The sequence below is a fragment of the Pelobates fuscus genome, chromosome 6 (genome assembly GCF_036172605.1).
Source record: "Pelobates fuscus isolate aPelFus1 chromosome 6, aPelFus1.pri, whole genome shotgun sequence".
NCBI classification, from domain to species: Eukaryota; Metazoa; Chordata; class Amphibia; order Anura; family Pelobatidae; genus Pelobates; species Pelobates fuscus.
In genome coordinates, this window is record NC_086322.1 from 189,206,349 (window position 1) to 189,218,560 (window position 12,212).

Sequence of the window (12,212 nt, forward strand, 5' to 3'; positions counted from 1 at the left end):
TATTTACTGCACTCGTGGCACACGGCAAGTCTCTAACTTGTGGTACTTGCTTCTCCTCATGTCCATCGCTGTGCTTCACTGTCTTGTGGTAGATGTTTCTCCTGACTTCTGCCACCGCACCTCACTGCCTCGTGGGGAACATTTCCTCCTGTGTCCTCCGTTGTGCCTCTCGCCAAATGCACTGAAACACTCAGGTGGAGATAGTCAGCAGGACTGCAGAGGTCTTTGTGGTTTGTGGGATTTGAGTGGAGTTCTGGAAGGAAGGAGGTATAAGGGTTAATGGGTTAGGGATAGTTCATCTGTTCGAGACTGAGCTGTTTGAGACTGGGGTAGGGAATCAAATTTATTAGCTTGCTCGGAGTTACTCAGAGATGAAACGGGTAGCAGCCATCGAAAGCCGGGCTCGACCACAGAACGTGCGCAATAAATTAAAATTTTAAAAGAAAAACAATCAAATAAAATAAAAGTAGGAGATTAAACAGTTTTATCTCCTAAACAGATTGTAGAGGCATTTAGATCCTATTAGTATTCACTATACAATCTAGAAATGGGAAATAAAGAGGTAATAAGTAAAAATATAATCAGAGTTTCTTTGGAAATGTAAATTTCCCATTATCAAAACAAATAAGTTAGAACAACTAAATAAACACATCTCTATGTTTGAGATTCAAAATACAATAAAATGGCTAAAAAACGCAAAAGCACCTGGACCACATGGATTCTCTGCAAATTTAAAAAAAAACATTTGATAAAATAATTTCTCAATTATTACAACGATTATATATTGAATTCTCGAATAGTAAACATATTCCATAGGAATTACTTCAGGCCAATGTTCTCCCAATCCCCAAGCCTGGAAAAGACCGTGATACCCTGTCGAATTATAGACCTATTTCTCTGATAAACCTTGACATAAAAACATTTTCAAAAATATTGGTAGAGAGATTGAAAACAGTAATCCCTGAAATCATCAATAAAGATCAAACAGCTTTTGTGTCAGGTAGGGATATTGCTGTTAATACTCGGAAAATCTTAAATATAATGGATCATCTAAAAATACAAAAAATACAATCAGTCTTTATAGTGTTAAATGCAGAAAAAACATTTGGCAGGGTGAACTGGAAATGTCTGGGCTTGGTGATGGAGAACTTTGGCTCAACAGGCTTTTTAAAGACAGTACAATGTCATTATATATAAACCCATAAGCTAGAGTCATATGTCCTGGTATGGTATATAATTGGTTCAATATTCCTTTATGTATGAGCTATGGAACCTCTAGCAGCGGCAATTAGACAAAATTATAAAATTGAAGGGCTGCAGATCCATTCAGAACATCATAAAATTACTCTATATGCGGATGATGTTATTCTAATTCTCTTTAATCCAATAGATTCAATTACAAATTTATTGAAATTAATTTCAGATTTTGGCAATTATTCTGGCTACAAATTAGATATGAATAAAACACAAATATTAACTTTCAATATAAATTCTGAAAATATATGGTATTTAAAAGAAAAAAGTTTAAATTGAACTTTTATAATAAGAGATTATCTAGGAATTGTAATTATATCAAATATAGATAAAATTGTAGAATAAAAATAAGAGACTTTTATCATTAAAGAAAATTCTCAAAATTGGAAAAGGCTAGAAATCTCCTGAATGGGACGTATGAATACGGTCTCAGCATACGTAATACCAAAATGAATCTACTTGTTTTGATCCATACCAATAAGAGTACAAAGCTCAATACTCCATCAATTCAAAAAATGTTGATGAAATTCATTTGGGCAAACAAAATACCCAAAGTTTCATACAATACACTCACTAAAAGAGTAAAAATGTGGAACAAATCTTCCTGACATAATGGAATTACATGATTGTACCATGCTTACCCACTTTTTGAAATGGGACAATTCTATTAATCCTGATCCCAGCTGGAAAAATATGGAAACAGAAAGTAATACTCTATTTAAATTAGCTTGGATTGGTTCTGAACATTATAAAAATATTTCATTATCAAATAAAATTGTAAATGAAACAATTACCACTCAAATTATTTAAAAGGAAATTGGGCATTTATAATGCATTAATCCCCTCTGCACCAATTGAAGTTATTACATTCTATATTGGTGATATAGACTTATCAAAATTAATAGAATATAATATCCAAAATATATGTCATGATCTCGAGCAGGTCAGGTAAGAGACTTTGGCCAGAGTTAATTTTTGAGGCTTTATTGGTGAATTTGGACATAATAGAAAACAACAGGATATCTTCTAAATAAACTAATAGGGAGAAGGAAAATAAGAGAAACAAAGGCTTAGGCAATATGCCCTATATACATTATAAACAGGATGTAGAAAGATAATAAGAGAACCTATAGATAAAACTATAGGTTGAATATAGAGAGTCAAGTGTAAAAGAATAGAACAGAACGGAACAGCAAGGTTTCAGGAAAATGGGAAAAGCAGCCCCCCTGTTGGTGGGAGCACTGATAATAAAGGAATATAACACCTTGCAATAGTAGAGGCAAAGTCCAGATTGGTGTTATGCAGGTTGGTGTAAATCTGATTGGCAGGATAAAGCAGAGTAGGAGTGTAGGTTAGGCTGAAATTTAACAAAGAGGAAGATAGCATAAAAGTGTAAATATTGGTTATAAATTAGGCTAGCCTAATGGAAATCAAATTTTTAAAGAGAATTTGTATAAAATGTATGATGTTGATGTTTATTTGTAAAAACAAAAAACAAAAAAAAAAAACAATAAATTAAAAAAAAAAGGAAATGGGATGGATGAATGCAAATGATCTACATAACTCTATGAGGAATGAAATTGTGGTAGTTACCTACAGCCTACATGTGGATATTAATATATACCCTATAAGAAATGTCTCTCTCATAATATATGGTCGTCAGAAAAAAAGACGCCTTTCTTGGGCAGTTGTGTTTTTGTTGGTATGTTTGTATATTTCTCTATGTGTATATCAACTGAATTGGAAACGATATACGTATATACATTTCATGGATATCTGTTATTTTATTTGCATAAGCTTAATAAAAAATTACATTAAAAAAAAACATGTTATTGTTTTCATTTTTTATAATTATATCAGAAATGTGTAGAAATATGGCTTGAATATGAATATATTATATATTTACATTGCAGCGGTCATAATATTTACATACATTTTGAATGAATAAAATCCATATTTGAATAAGAAGCTAACTTATATCCCTGAATAAGAAGCTGGCTATCTAACTTCAGCATCATATGTAGTTCTTTGTTGGAATGGTTACCACTGACCCTAACTTATCTGTTTGATGTTGGTGATTACTTCTTACATTATTCCTTACTTTACAGAAATTCGGGTTTATTCTAAATTTTAGTGACCGAATAATCTAAATTTTATTAAAGACAGGAGGCGAATATTTGCTTATTTCTTTACTGTAACTGCCAGCAGCAAAGAAACAGTTAACAATCAGTGTAAAAAAGTTTAACCAATCAGCATGCATCACAGTAATATAAACTGCCATCAGGCTCCTCCCAATTCCTCTTTCTTGATGTAGCCGAATAGCCGTAGAGTCAACATTGTAAACGTAGAACCATTAGAACGATGAGTAGGTAACGGTGTAAGTATCCGATAGGATGAAAACAGTGCTCAATCCGCAGGGGAGACTTGAAACAGACTTCACACTAGGAGGAAAGAGAAACATCGCGAAAGTATGGTCTCTTTGGCAAGAGAAAATCAAATTAAAATGCAATGAAACTAACGTCCAATTTAAGTGCAAGCTTTAACATATAATAATGAACTGATGAGTATAGGCAAGAAAAAAGTTGAGAGAATGCTAGCCACCTAGTTAGAGATGGAGGTACTTAGAGATACTTACCTATTATGGTGGGTAAAGATATTCCAGGGTGGGAAAATATTCGCCTCCTGTCTTTAATCAAATTTAGATTATTCGGTCATTAAAAGTTAGAATAATCCCGAATTTTATGGCAAGACAGGAGGCTTCATATTTTCTATTTTAACGCTTAGATAGCATGGACAAAGAAACGTGTGGAGAATGTCTAAAATAAAGGTACGGAAGTGGATTCTCTAGACCAATCGGCGGAGGATAAAATCTCCGCCAGGGAACCTCCAGCTATGAATACCTAGGAGGCGGCTGCGCCTCTAACCGAGTGAGCCCAGAAAGACGCATCAATGCAAGCCAGGGCGAGTAGCCATTTAATCCACCGAGCAATAGTAGGGCACGAGACTGGTTTGTGTGGTCGCACATAAGACACATGGAGGGGCCCAGTAGGTGCCCTAAGAGAGGTGGTGCGAGAGATATAGTGTCTGATGCAACGGGCTACGCAGAGAAGGGGTTTCTCCGAAAAATAGGGGTAGCTCACTGTAGATGAATTGGTCTTGGTGCGTCTAGTGATGTGAAAGTGCACCCCTTCCGGTGTGAAATCGAGGGAATGAAAGTCAAAAGCCCTGATGTCGGAGACTCTTCGGAAGGAGACCAAGCAAAGGAGGAGAGCTAATTTGGCTGACAATTGGCGTAGGGAGAGCGCCTCGTTGTCCGGCCAAGCTTCTAAGAACGTGAGCATGATGGCCATGTCCCAGAATTGATTATATTTGGGAGCGGAGGTCTAGCGATGCGAATGCCCCGCAAGAGTCTACACACAGAAGAGTGTTTACCTACTGAAGAACTTTCAATAGGAACGTGTGCTGCAGAAATAGCAGATCGAAACACGTTAAAGGAACACTATAGTCACCTAAATTACTTTAGTTCAATAAAGCAGTTTTAGTGTATAGATCATTCCCCTGCAATTTCACTGCTCAATTTACTGTCATTTAGGAGTTAAATCACTTTGTTTCTGTTTATGCAGCCCTAGCCACACGTCTCCTGGCTATGATTGACAGAGCCTGCATGAAAAAAAAAACTGGTTTCACTTTCAAACAGATGTAATTTACCTTAAATAATTGTATCTCAATCTCTAAATTGAACTTTAATCACATACAGGAGGCTCTTGCAGGGTCTAGCAATCTATTAACATAGCAGGGGATAAGAAAATCTTAATTAAACAGAACTTGCAATAAAGAAAGCCTAAATAGGGCTCTCTTTACAGGAAGTGTTTATGGAAGGCTGTGCAAGTCACATGCAGGGAGGTGTGACTAGGGTTCATAAACAAAGGGATTTAACTCCTAAATGGCAGAGGATTGAGCAGTGAGGCTGCAGAGGCATGTTCTATACACCAAAACTGCTTCATTAAGCTAAAGTTGTTCAGGTGACTATAGTGTCCCTTTAATAGTCCGGTAGGATTTACCCTGGTCGATCAGAGACGACAGGAAATTGATAATATTAATTATAGATGTTGAAAAGGGATCAAAGTTCCTTTCCAAACACCAGCAACTCCAGAGACGCCATGCAGAGATGTAAGAGCATCTGGTTCCTGGGGCCCATGAATCCCAAATGAGTCCCTGAGCAGTAGTCGAAAGGTCTGAGACATTCCAAGATCCCCTGAAATGGTCGGAGATGATCCTGGATTGCCAACGGGTGAAAGTTACCTGCCGGGTCCCTGAGGAGGTCGCAGGAGGTGGGTAGAAGCAGGGGAAAGTGCAAGGCACGCTGGATCTGGCAACCAGCTGAAAAATGCGTCCGTCTGACTGTTGAGGCGAGACGCAAAGAGGTCCAGGTTGAATGGTCCCCGCCAGATCTGGAGACAGTGAAATATCTGTGGATTCAGTTGCCAATCGCTGGAATCCCTCCAATGTCGGGAGAACCAGTCTGCAACGAGGTTGTCTGATCCCGGTAGATATTCTGCTTGTAGGGAGATATTCCTGTCTAGGCAGAACTGATACAATTCCTTGGTCGGGTCCGAAAGCATCTTCGATTTGGAACTACCTAGATGATTCACGTAGCGAACCGCTGACACATTGTCCATCTTCAGCACCACGGAACAATTGTAGACATCCTTGGCAAAACTGCGGATTGCGAAGGAGCCTGCAATTAGTTTGAGGCAATTGATATGAAGTGCTCGTTTCGAATGGGACCAGAGTCCTCCTGTAGAATTTTCCGAGCAAGTTGCGCCCCATCTGAGCAGGCTTGCATCCGATTCCAGAATGAAATCGGGTTGGGATCCGAAAATGGCTCTTCCATTCCAAGAGTCCATATGCTATAGCCACCAATGGAGTTCTAGCCGGACTTCGTCTGTGAGTGTGATCTGTTGGTCATAGGATGTCGACTGATGTAAATATTGCGTCTTCACGTGTTGCAATGCTCGGTAGTGCAATGGGGCAGGGAATATTGCCTGTATTGAGGCGGAGAGCAAGCCGATGATGCGAGCTAGATCTCGCAGGCAGAGGTATGGTGATATCAGCAACCTCCGAATGTCCTTTTTTATGGATTTGATTTTGGTTGCCGGAAGTTGAAGGACTGCCTGAACAGAATCTATCTGGAATCCCAGGAATTGTACCGTCTGGGACGGAGTGAGAGATGACTTCTGGCGATTGATCACGAAGCCAAGGTTCTGCAACAAAGCGGAGGTCATGGCTGTATGAAGGTGAAGAGTCTCTTGGTCCTGCGCCATGAGGAGGAGCTCGTCCAGATAAACGATGGACTGGATTCCCTGGGAACGCAGTAATGCCATTACTGGCTTCATTAGTTTGGTAAAGCACCAGGGTGTGGAAGATAGGCCGAAGGGGAGGCAGGTGAATTGCCATAGTTCCTGTTCCCAAAGAAACTGAAGGAGGCAGCAGTGGGCTGGTGTTACCGGCACCGTGAGGTATGCATCCTTTAGATCGAAGCGGGAGAACCAATCTCCCTCACAGAGTAGGTTTCTCAATAAATGGATTCCCTCCATTTTGAAATGACGGTATGTGATGAACCTGTTCAGATCTCTCAGATTGATAACAGGTCGTAGGTCTCCTGATTTTTTTCTTGACAAGAAACATGTTGCTTATGAAGACCTGTGGGCCAACAACTCTTTCGATCGCACCCTTGGTGAATAGATTGTTGAGTTCACTCCGTAGAGTCGACTCGTTTAACAATGACATCTTGATCGGGATAGGAGGAGATTTTTGTATCGGTTCGTCTGAAAAGTCCAGGTGGAACCCGGACACAGTCTGAAGGATCCAAGGATCCCGAGTGAGTTGAGACCACTGTTGGGAAAAAAGGGTTAACCAGCCTGCAATAGGAATATGAGAATAAGGAAGGTCCATTACTGTCAGGGCTTACCTGGGTGTGGGAGTCCGGCAGGCAGAGAAGTATGCTCACCCTTGCAAGAAAACACAGGCCAAGGTGATCAGGCAAGAATTCACCTGACCTGTGAGTCGGTGCACGGGGGCTGTGCAGGGTAAATCCAAAACGCGGTACAGGAACAATAAACCAGGAGAATAGTCGTGGGAAGCCAAAGGTCAAAGGAAGCCAGAAGTCAGGATAATCGGTGTACCAAGCCAGAGGTCAATAACAAACTGGAGAACAGGAAACCGCAGGATGATCACCAGAGTCAAGGAACTGACCCTGCCTTCTGGGAGAGGCAGTGTTATATACCTGGCTAACGAGACATCAGGCTCAGGTGTAACATGAGTGACAGGAGATGTACCAACAAATGTCCAGCTTCAGTACTAAATACTAGACACGGCTAGATACAGGAAACAGAAGCGGAGAGATGGCTCAGAGGTAAGCCAAAGCACCAGAGCTGCCAAGGTCCCAGGTTCGAATCCTGACATTACCCCCTCCTCAAAGACGCCTCCAGGCGCGAAAACACAAGAAATGAAAAAACAAGTACGGCCCAGGAGGTCACTTCTTTGACTTCTTGTTTTTGGTTTTGCCAGCAGGATCGGAGGACATAGCTATAAGGGCCTTCTCAAATGTTTGCAGGTGCTCCTTCCGGACTAGAGTCCCATTAGAGGCATAGGTACAGCCAGGAGGAGGATCGTTCTTCCCCGAACAATTAGCATTTTCAGGTACTACTGGAGAGAGGTTAGGGCTGGCAATGGATACAATGCAAGTGGCAGGTAAGTTGATCCCAGGAGTCTTCTTCTCTGAACCTTTTTCACTCTGTACGTCACCATTACAGACGGTAAGTAACTCCTCTTTAGGTTGACAAGAAGGGATGATAGTACCAGCTTTAACAAAAGTCTCTACCGGCGGAGGTTCAGATTTCTCAGGAGCACTGGGTAAGTCATACAGCATAGTTTGCGTACCCTTCTGTGTCACATAACGGGGACATGACTGGCAAAAACCTTGGCAGCGTCTAGACGAAGTTTCTGAGACGACTGGTTGGGTACGTAGGGCACTCACTAGAAGGGGTCTTTGCTTGGGTGGACGAATTGGGCAGAAAGAAATGAAATGCCCTCTTTCTCCACAATATAGGCACAAGCCATGGGCTCTCCTACGATCTCTCTCCGTTAGGGTCAACCTAGTCCCGATATATCCAATCTCCATAGGTTCGTCTGGGTCGAGAGGAAGGCAGGATTGCTCTGGGGCCTTCATAGGATCAGGAGCATAATGAGGCAACACGGGGTTGTCGTATAGGTACAGGTTCCCTTTGTTTCTGGGAATCTGGGATCCTCTGGGACGTGGTGGTGGCTTAGGCACAGCGGTCTTGCTAGGAGTCTTGCAGTGTGCTTCCATGGCAGACATGAAAGCATCCCATCCCGCAAGGACAGGATTCTGAGACAGCAACATATCGTGTGCCCATTGTTTCATCTTTCCAGACAGCAGGTTTATAGCTGCTCGGACCTTTATGAAATCATTGGCATAAGTCCGAGGCTTCAGGGAAAACACCAATTCACAATCCACTTTAAAGCATAGAAAGGAAGCTTGGTTGCCATCAAATCTCTCCGGCATAACTGTAAATGGTTCAGGAAAAACAGGTTCCAGGGCTGGGCGTACTGTCCCTTTAAGAAAAACAATTTCTCGCTGTAGCTCCAAAACAGTCTGGGCCAGGCTAGACAATTGCTGGGACAGGGGTGAGCACATCTCTGCGGACTCCATAAAGGTCAGTTCCTTATGTCAGGGCTTACCTGGGTGTGGGAGTCCGGCAGGCAGAGAAGTATGCTCACCCTTGCAAGAAAACACAGGCCAAGGTGATCAGGCAAGAATTCACCTGACCTGTGAGTCGGTGCACGGGGGCTGTGCAGGGTAAATCCAAAACGCGGTACAGGAACAATAAACCAGGAGAATAGTCGTGGGAAGCCAAAGGTCAAAGGAAGCCAGAAGTCAGGATAATCGGTGTACCAAGCCAGAGGTCAATAACAAACTGGAGAACAGGAAACCGCAGGATGATCACCAGAGTCAAGGAACTGACCCTGCCTTCTGGGAGAGGCAGTGTTATATACCTGGCTAACGAGACATCAGGCTCAGGTGTAACATGAGTGACAGGAGATGTACCAACAAATGTCCAGCTTCAGTACTAAATACTAGACACGGCTAGATACAGGAAACAGAAGCGGAGAGATGGCTCAGAGGTAAGCCAAAGCACCAGAGCTGCCAAGGTCCCAGGTTCGAATCCTGACAATTACCTGTAGCAGTGCGACCGTGGAGGGATGCGGATCCACGTCCTCGGATAGCTCCGCGAGAGGGGAAAAACGGCCTGTGGTAGAATCGGGTATTGCCCGAGTTCCAGGTATCTGAAGGTCGAGGCCTGTAGCCCGTGAAGGCGGCTCTGCCAGTTGCTCGGCCTCTGTAGCGACCAGCTCTCCCGGAAAAACGTGTGTGAAACACCTTGCGAATGGAGGATTGCGCTTTTGTCAGCGTAGTAAATACAGAGACATGTTTACTTAGTTATTTTATGAACTTGTCTCCGAATAACATGCCTTGAGCCTCTGGACCAAGTTATTTAACCCCTTAAGGACCAAGCTTCTGGAATAAAAGGGAATCATGACATTTCACACATGTCATGTGTCCTTAAGGGGTTAATGCCCAATTCGGCAAGCTTGCCATCGATTTTATAAAGGACGGCCTTCCACCGTTCTGTCGAGATCGCCACATTGGCATTGCCTAAAAGGCATAAAGACCTTTGTTCCCACTCTTGCACCATATGTGCGTCAAACGTGCTACCTGATAAAGTCTTGTCTGTATAATGAAAATTTGTATAAGCGGGCCTGCCACATCCATCAACTTATCTTGAGTGGCTTTCAGACCCTGTTCTAGACCCTTACAGGGGTCTTTCCCTGACTTGGTCAGAAAGGTAACAAGCAAAGGGTCGAATTCAGGTGTAATGGGCACTTTGCCTTTACCGGCGGTAGCGCTATCGCCCTTCCAAGGGCGTTTGCGAGGAGCTTCGTTACGTTCTGAACCATGAGAATCCTCGGAGTCTGACAGCTGGGTAATGGTCGCCGTAGGGGCTGGGACTGTCTGCTCGCGGAAAGCCGCTAGAGCTTTGGGTATGGAGTCGGTAATGGCATTGTATAGCCAAGCCTTAAGTTCAGCAGAGACTGCTGGTTCTGGCAAATCAGACATAATGTCAGTAATGTCAGTAATAGTGGGGTCAGCACTATAGTATTTAATTTATTTATATTTTTATTTATAATATTTTATTTTATTTTTTTGTTATATGCAGACAAACTATTTACAATGAGGACTTAGACAGGATGTAAAATGCAAGAAACAATTATCCTGTAAATAAGTGGGGTTCATCCACAGCTTATCAGTGGGGTTCACCCAGAGAGAAAAGGACAATATAATGTCCAAAATCAATAACAGGTATGTACCTGTGTAATTATATAGGGGTTACCCTGTATAGAGGCAAAAAAGGGGTTCACTCTTAGAAAAGAGGCTAGAGGGGGTCACCCTTAGAATATAGGCTAGAGGGGGTCACCCTCAAAATCAAGCAAGGGTTTTCTGAAACACTTTGTTGTGTAATTGGGGATCTGTAAACAGAAAAACTAATATTTTTGAGTATGGGAGTGTATACCTTTAAATAAACTAACGGACTGGGGCTTAAAGAAGAAAAAGTATACTTACCGAACAGCTGGGTCGCGTTTGCAGTGAAGAGCCGAAACAAAACTAAACCGCCACACAGAAACCGTCCACAAGATGGCGCTGAGTCAAAAAGCCCGGGAAAAAGGTAAGAGAAATGGCCGCGGCATAGGAGGAAGGGCGGGACGCGTCTCTACGGAGACACTGTCAGGATCGGGACAGGGATCCAACACGCAGAGTACAAACAGGTGGTAGGTACGTATACCGGACCTTAGAATGGCCGGACTAACGTAAGGAGTAGGTAAAGAATGGTCAGAGACAAGCCGAGGTCGAGGGAACGAGAGAGCAGGTAAGCGAGAGACAAGCCGAGTCAAAAGGATAACACAGGTAAGCAGAGTAGAATAAACAAGCCGGGTCAGAACCAAAAAGACAAACGATAATCAAAGCGCTGAGTGACTAGACAAGCTAGAACCACGACAGGGCAATGAACCATTACACACATCCCTCTTTTATACCCTGGTTCTTTAATTGATGACTCCGCCCTTGCCGAGCCCTGATTCGTTGTTCCGAACTAGATTGACAGGTCGGGATGTGATTGCCGTCATGACGTCGGCTCCTGAGCGTCGTGTCATAAAAGGAAGCGGGGCTATCGCGGCCGGCGTGAGAATGACTATGAGAGCTGTGAGGATTGGATGAATCAGCCCCCCTGAGAGAACGGCCGTCGGGAAGTCTAACCTCCTCCGAGGTAGAGACTTCAGGTACCCTGACAGACACAAGGGAAACACAAATTGTGTATAAAGAACTGAGCGGCTGAACGGACCGGCAAGATGCCGGGAGCCGCTGCCAGTGCTCTAGATTTAAATTGACAGAGCACAATATAATTAGTATGAAGTAATCTGAAGTTGTGGGCTGATTAGAATGTCAGCCCACTTAAAAGTTGTTAATAAAAGGAGCAAATATTTCACATAAATAAAATTTAAAGAAACAGAAAATATATAATATATTCAAATGATATCAAAATGATAATAGTCAGCTAAATTGAGCATTAATAGGGATATAATTAGAATAGACTCACCTGGGAGGCTAAGCAGCAAAGAAAGAGGAATTGGGAGGAGCCTGACGGCAATTTATATTACTGTGATGCATGATTGGTTAAACTTTTTTACACTGATTGTTAACTGTTTCTTTGCTGCTGGGAGTTACAGTAAAGAAAGATAAGCAAATATGAAGCCTCCTGTCTTGCCATAAAATTAACCCCTTCAGGACGGAGTCAATAGTACACGTTCTGATCAAAACA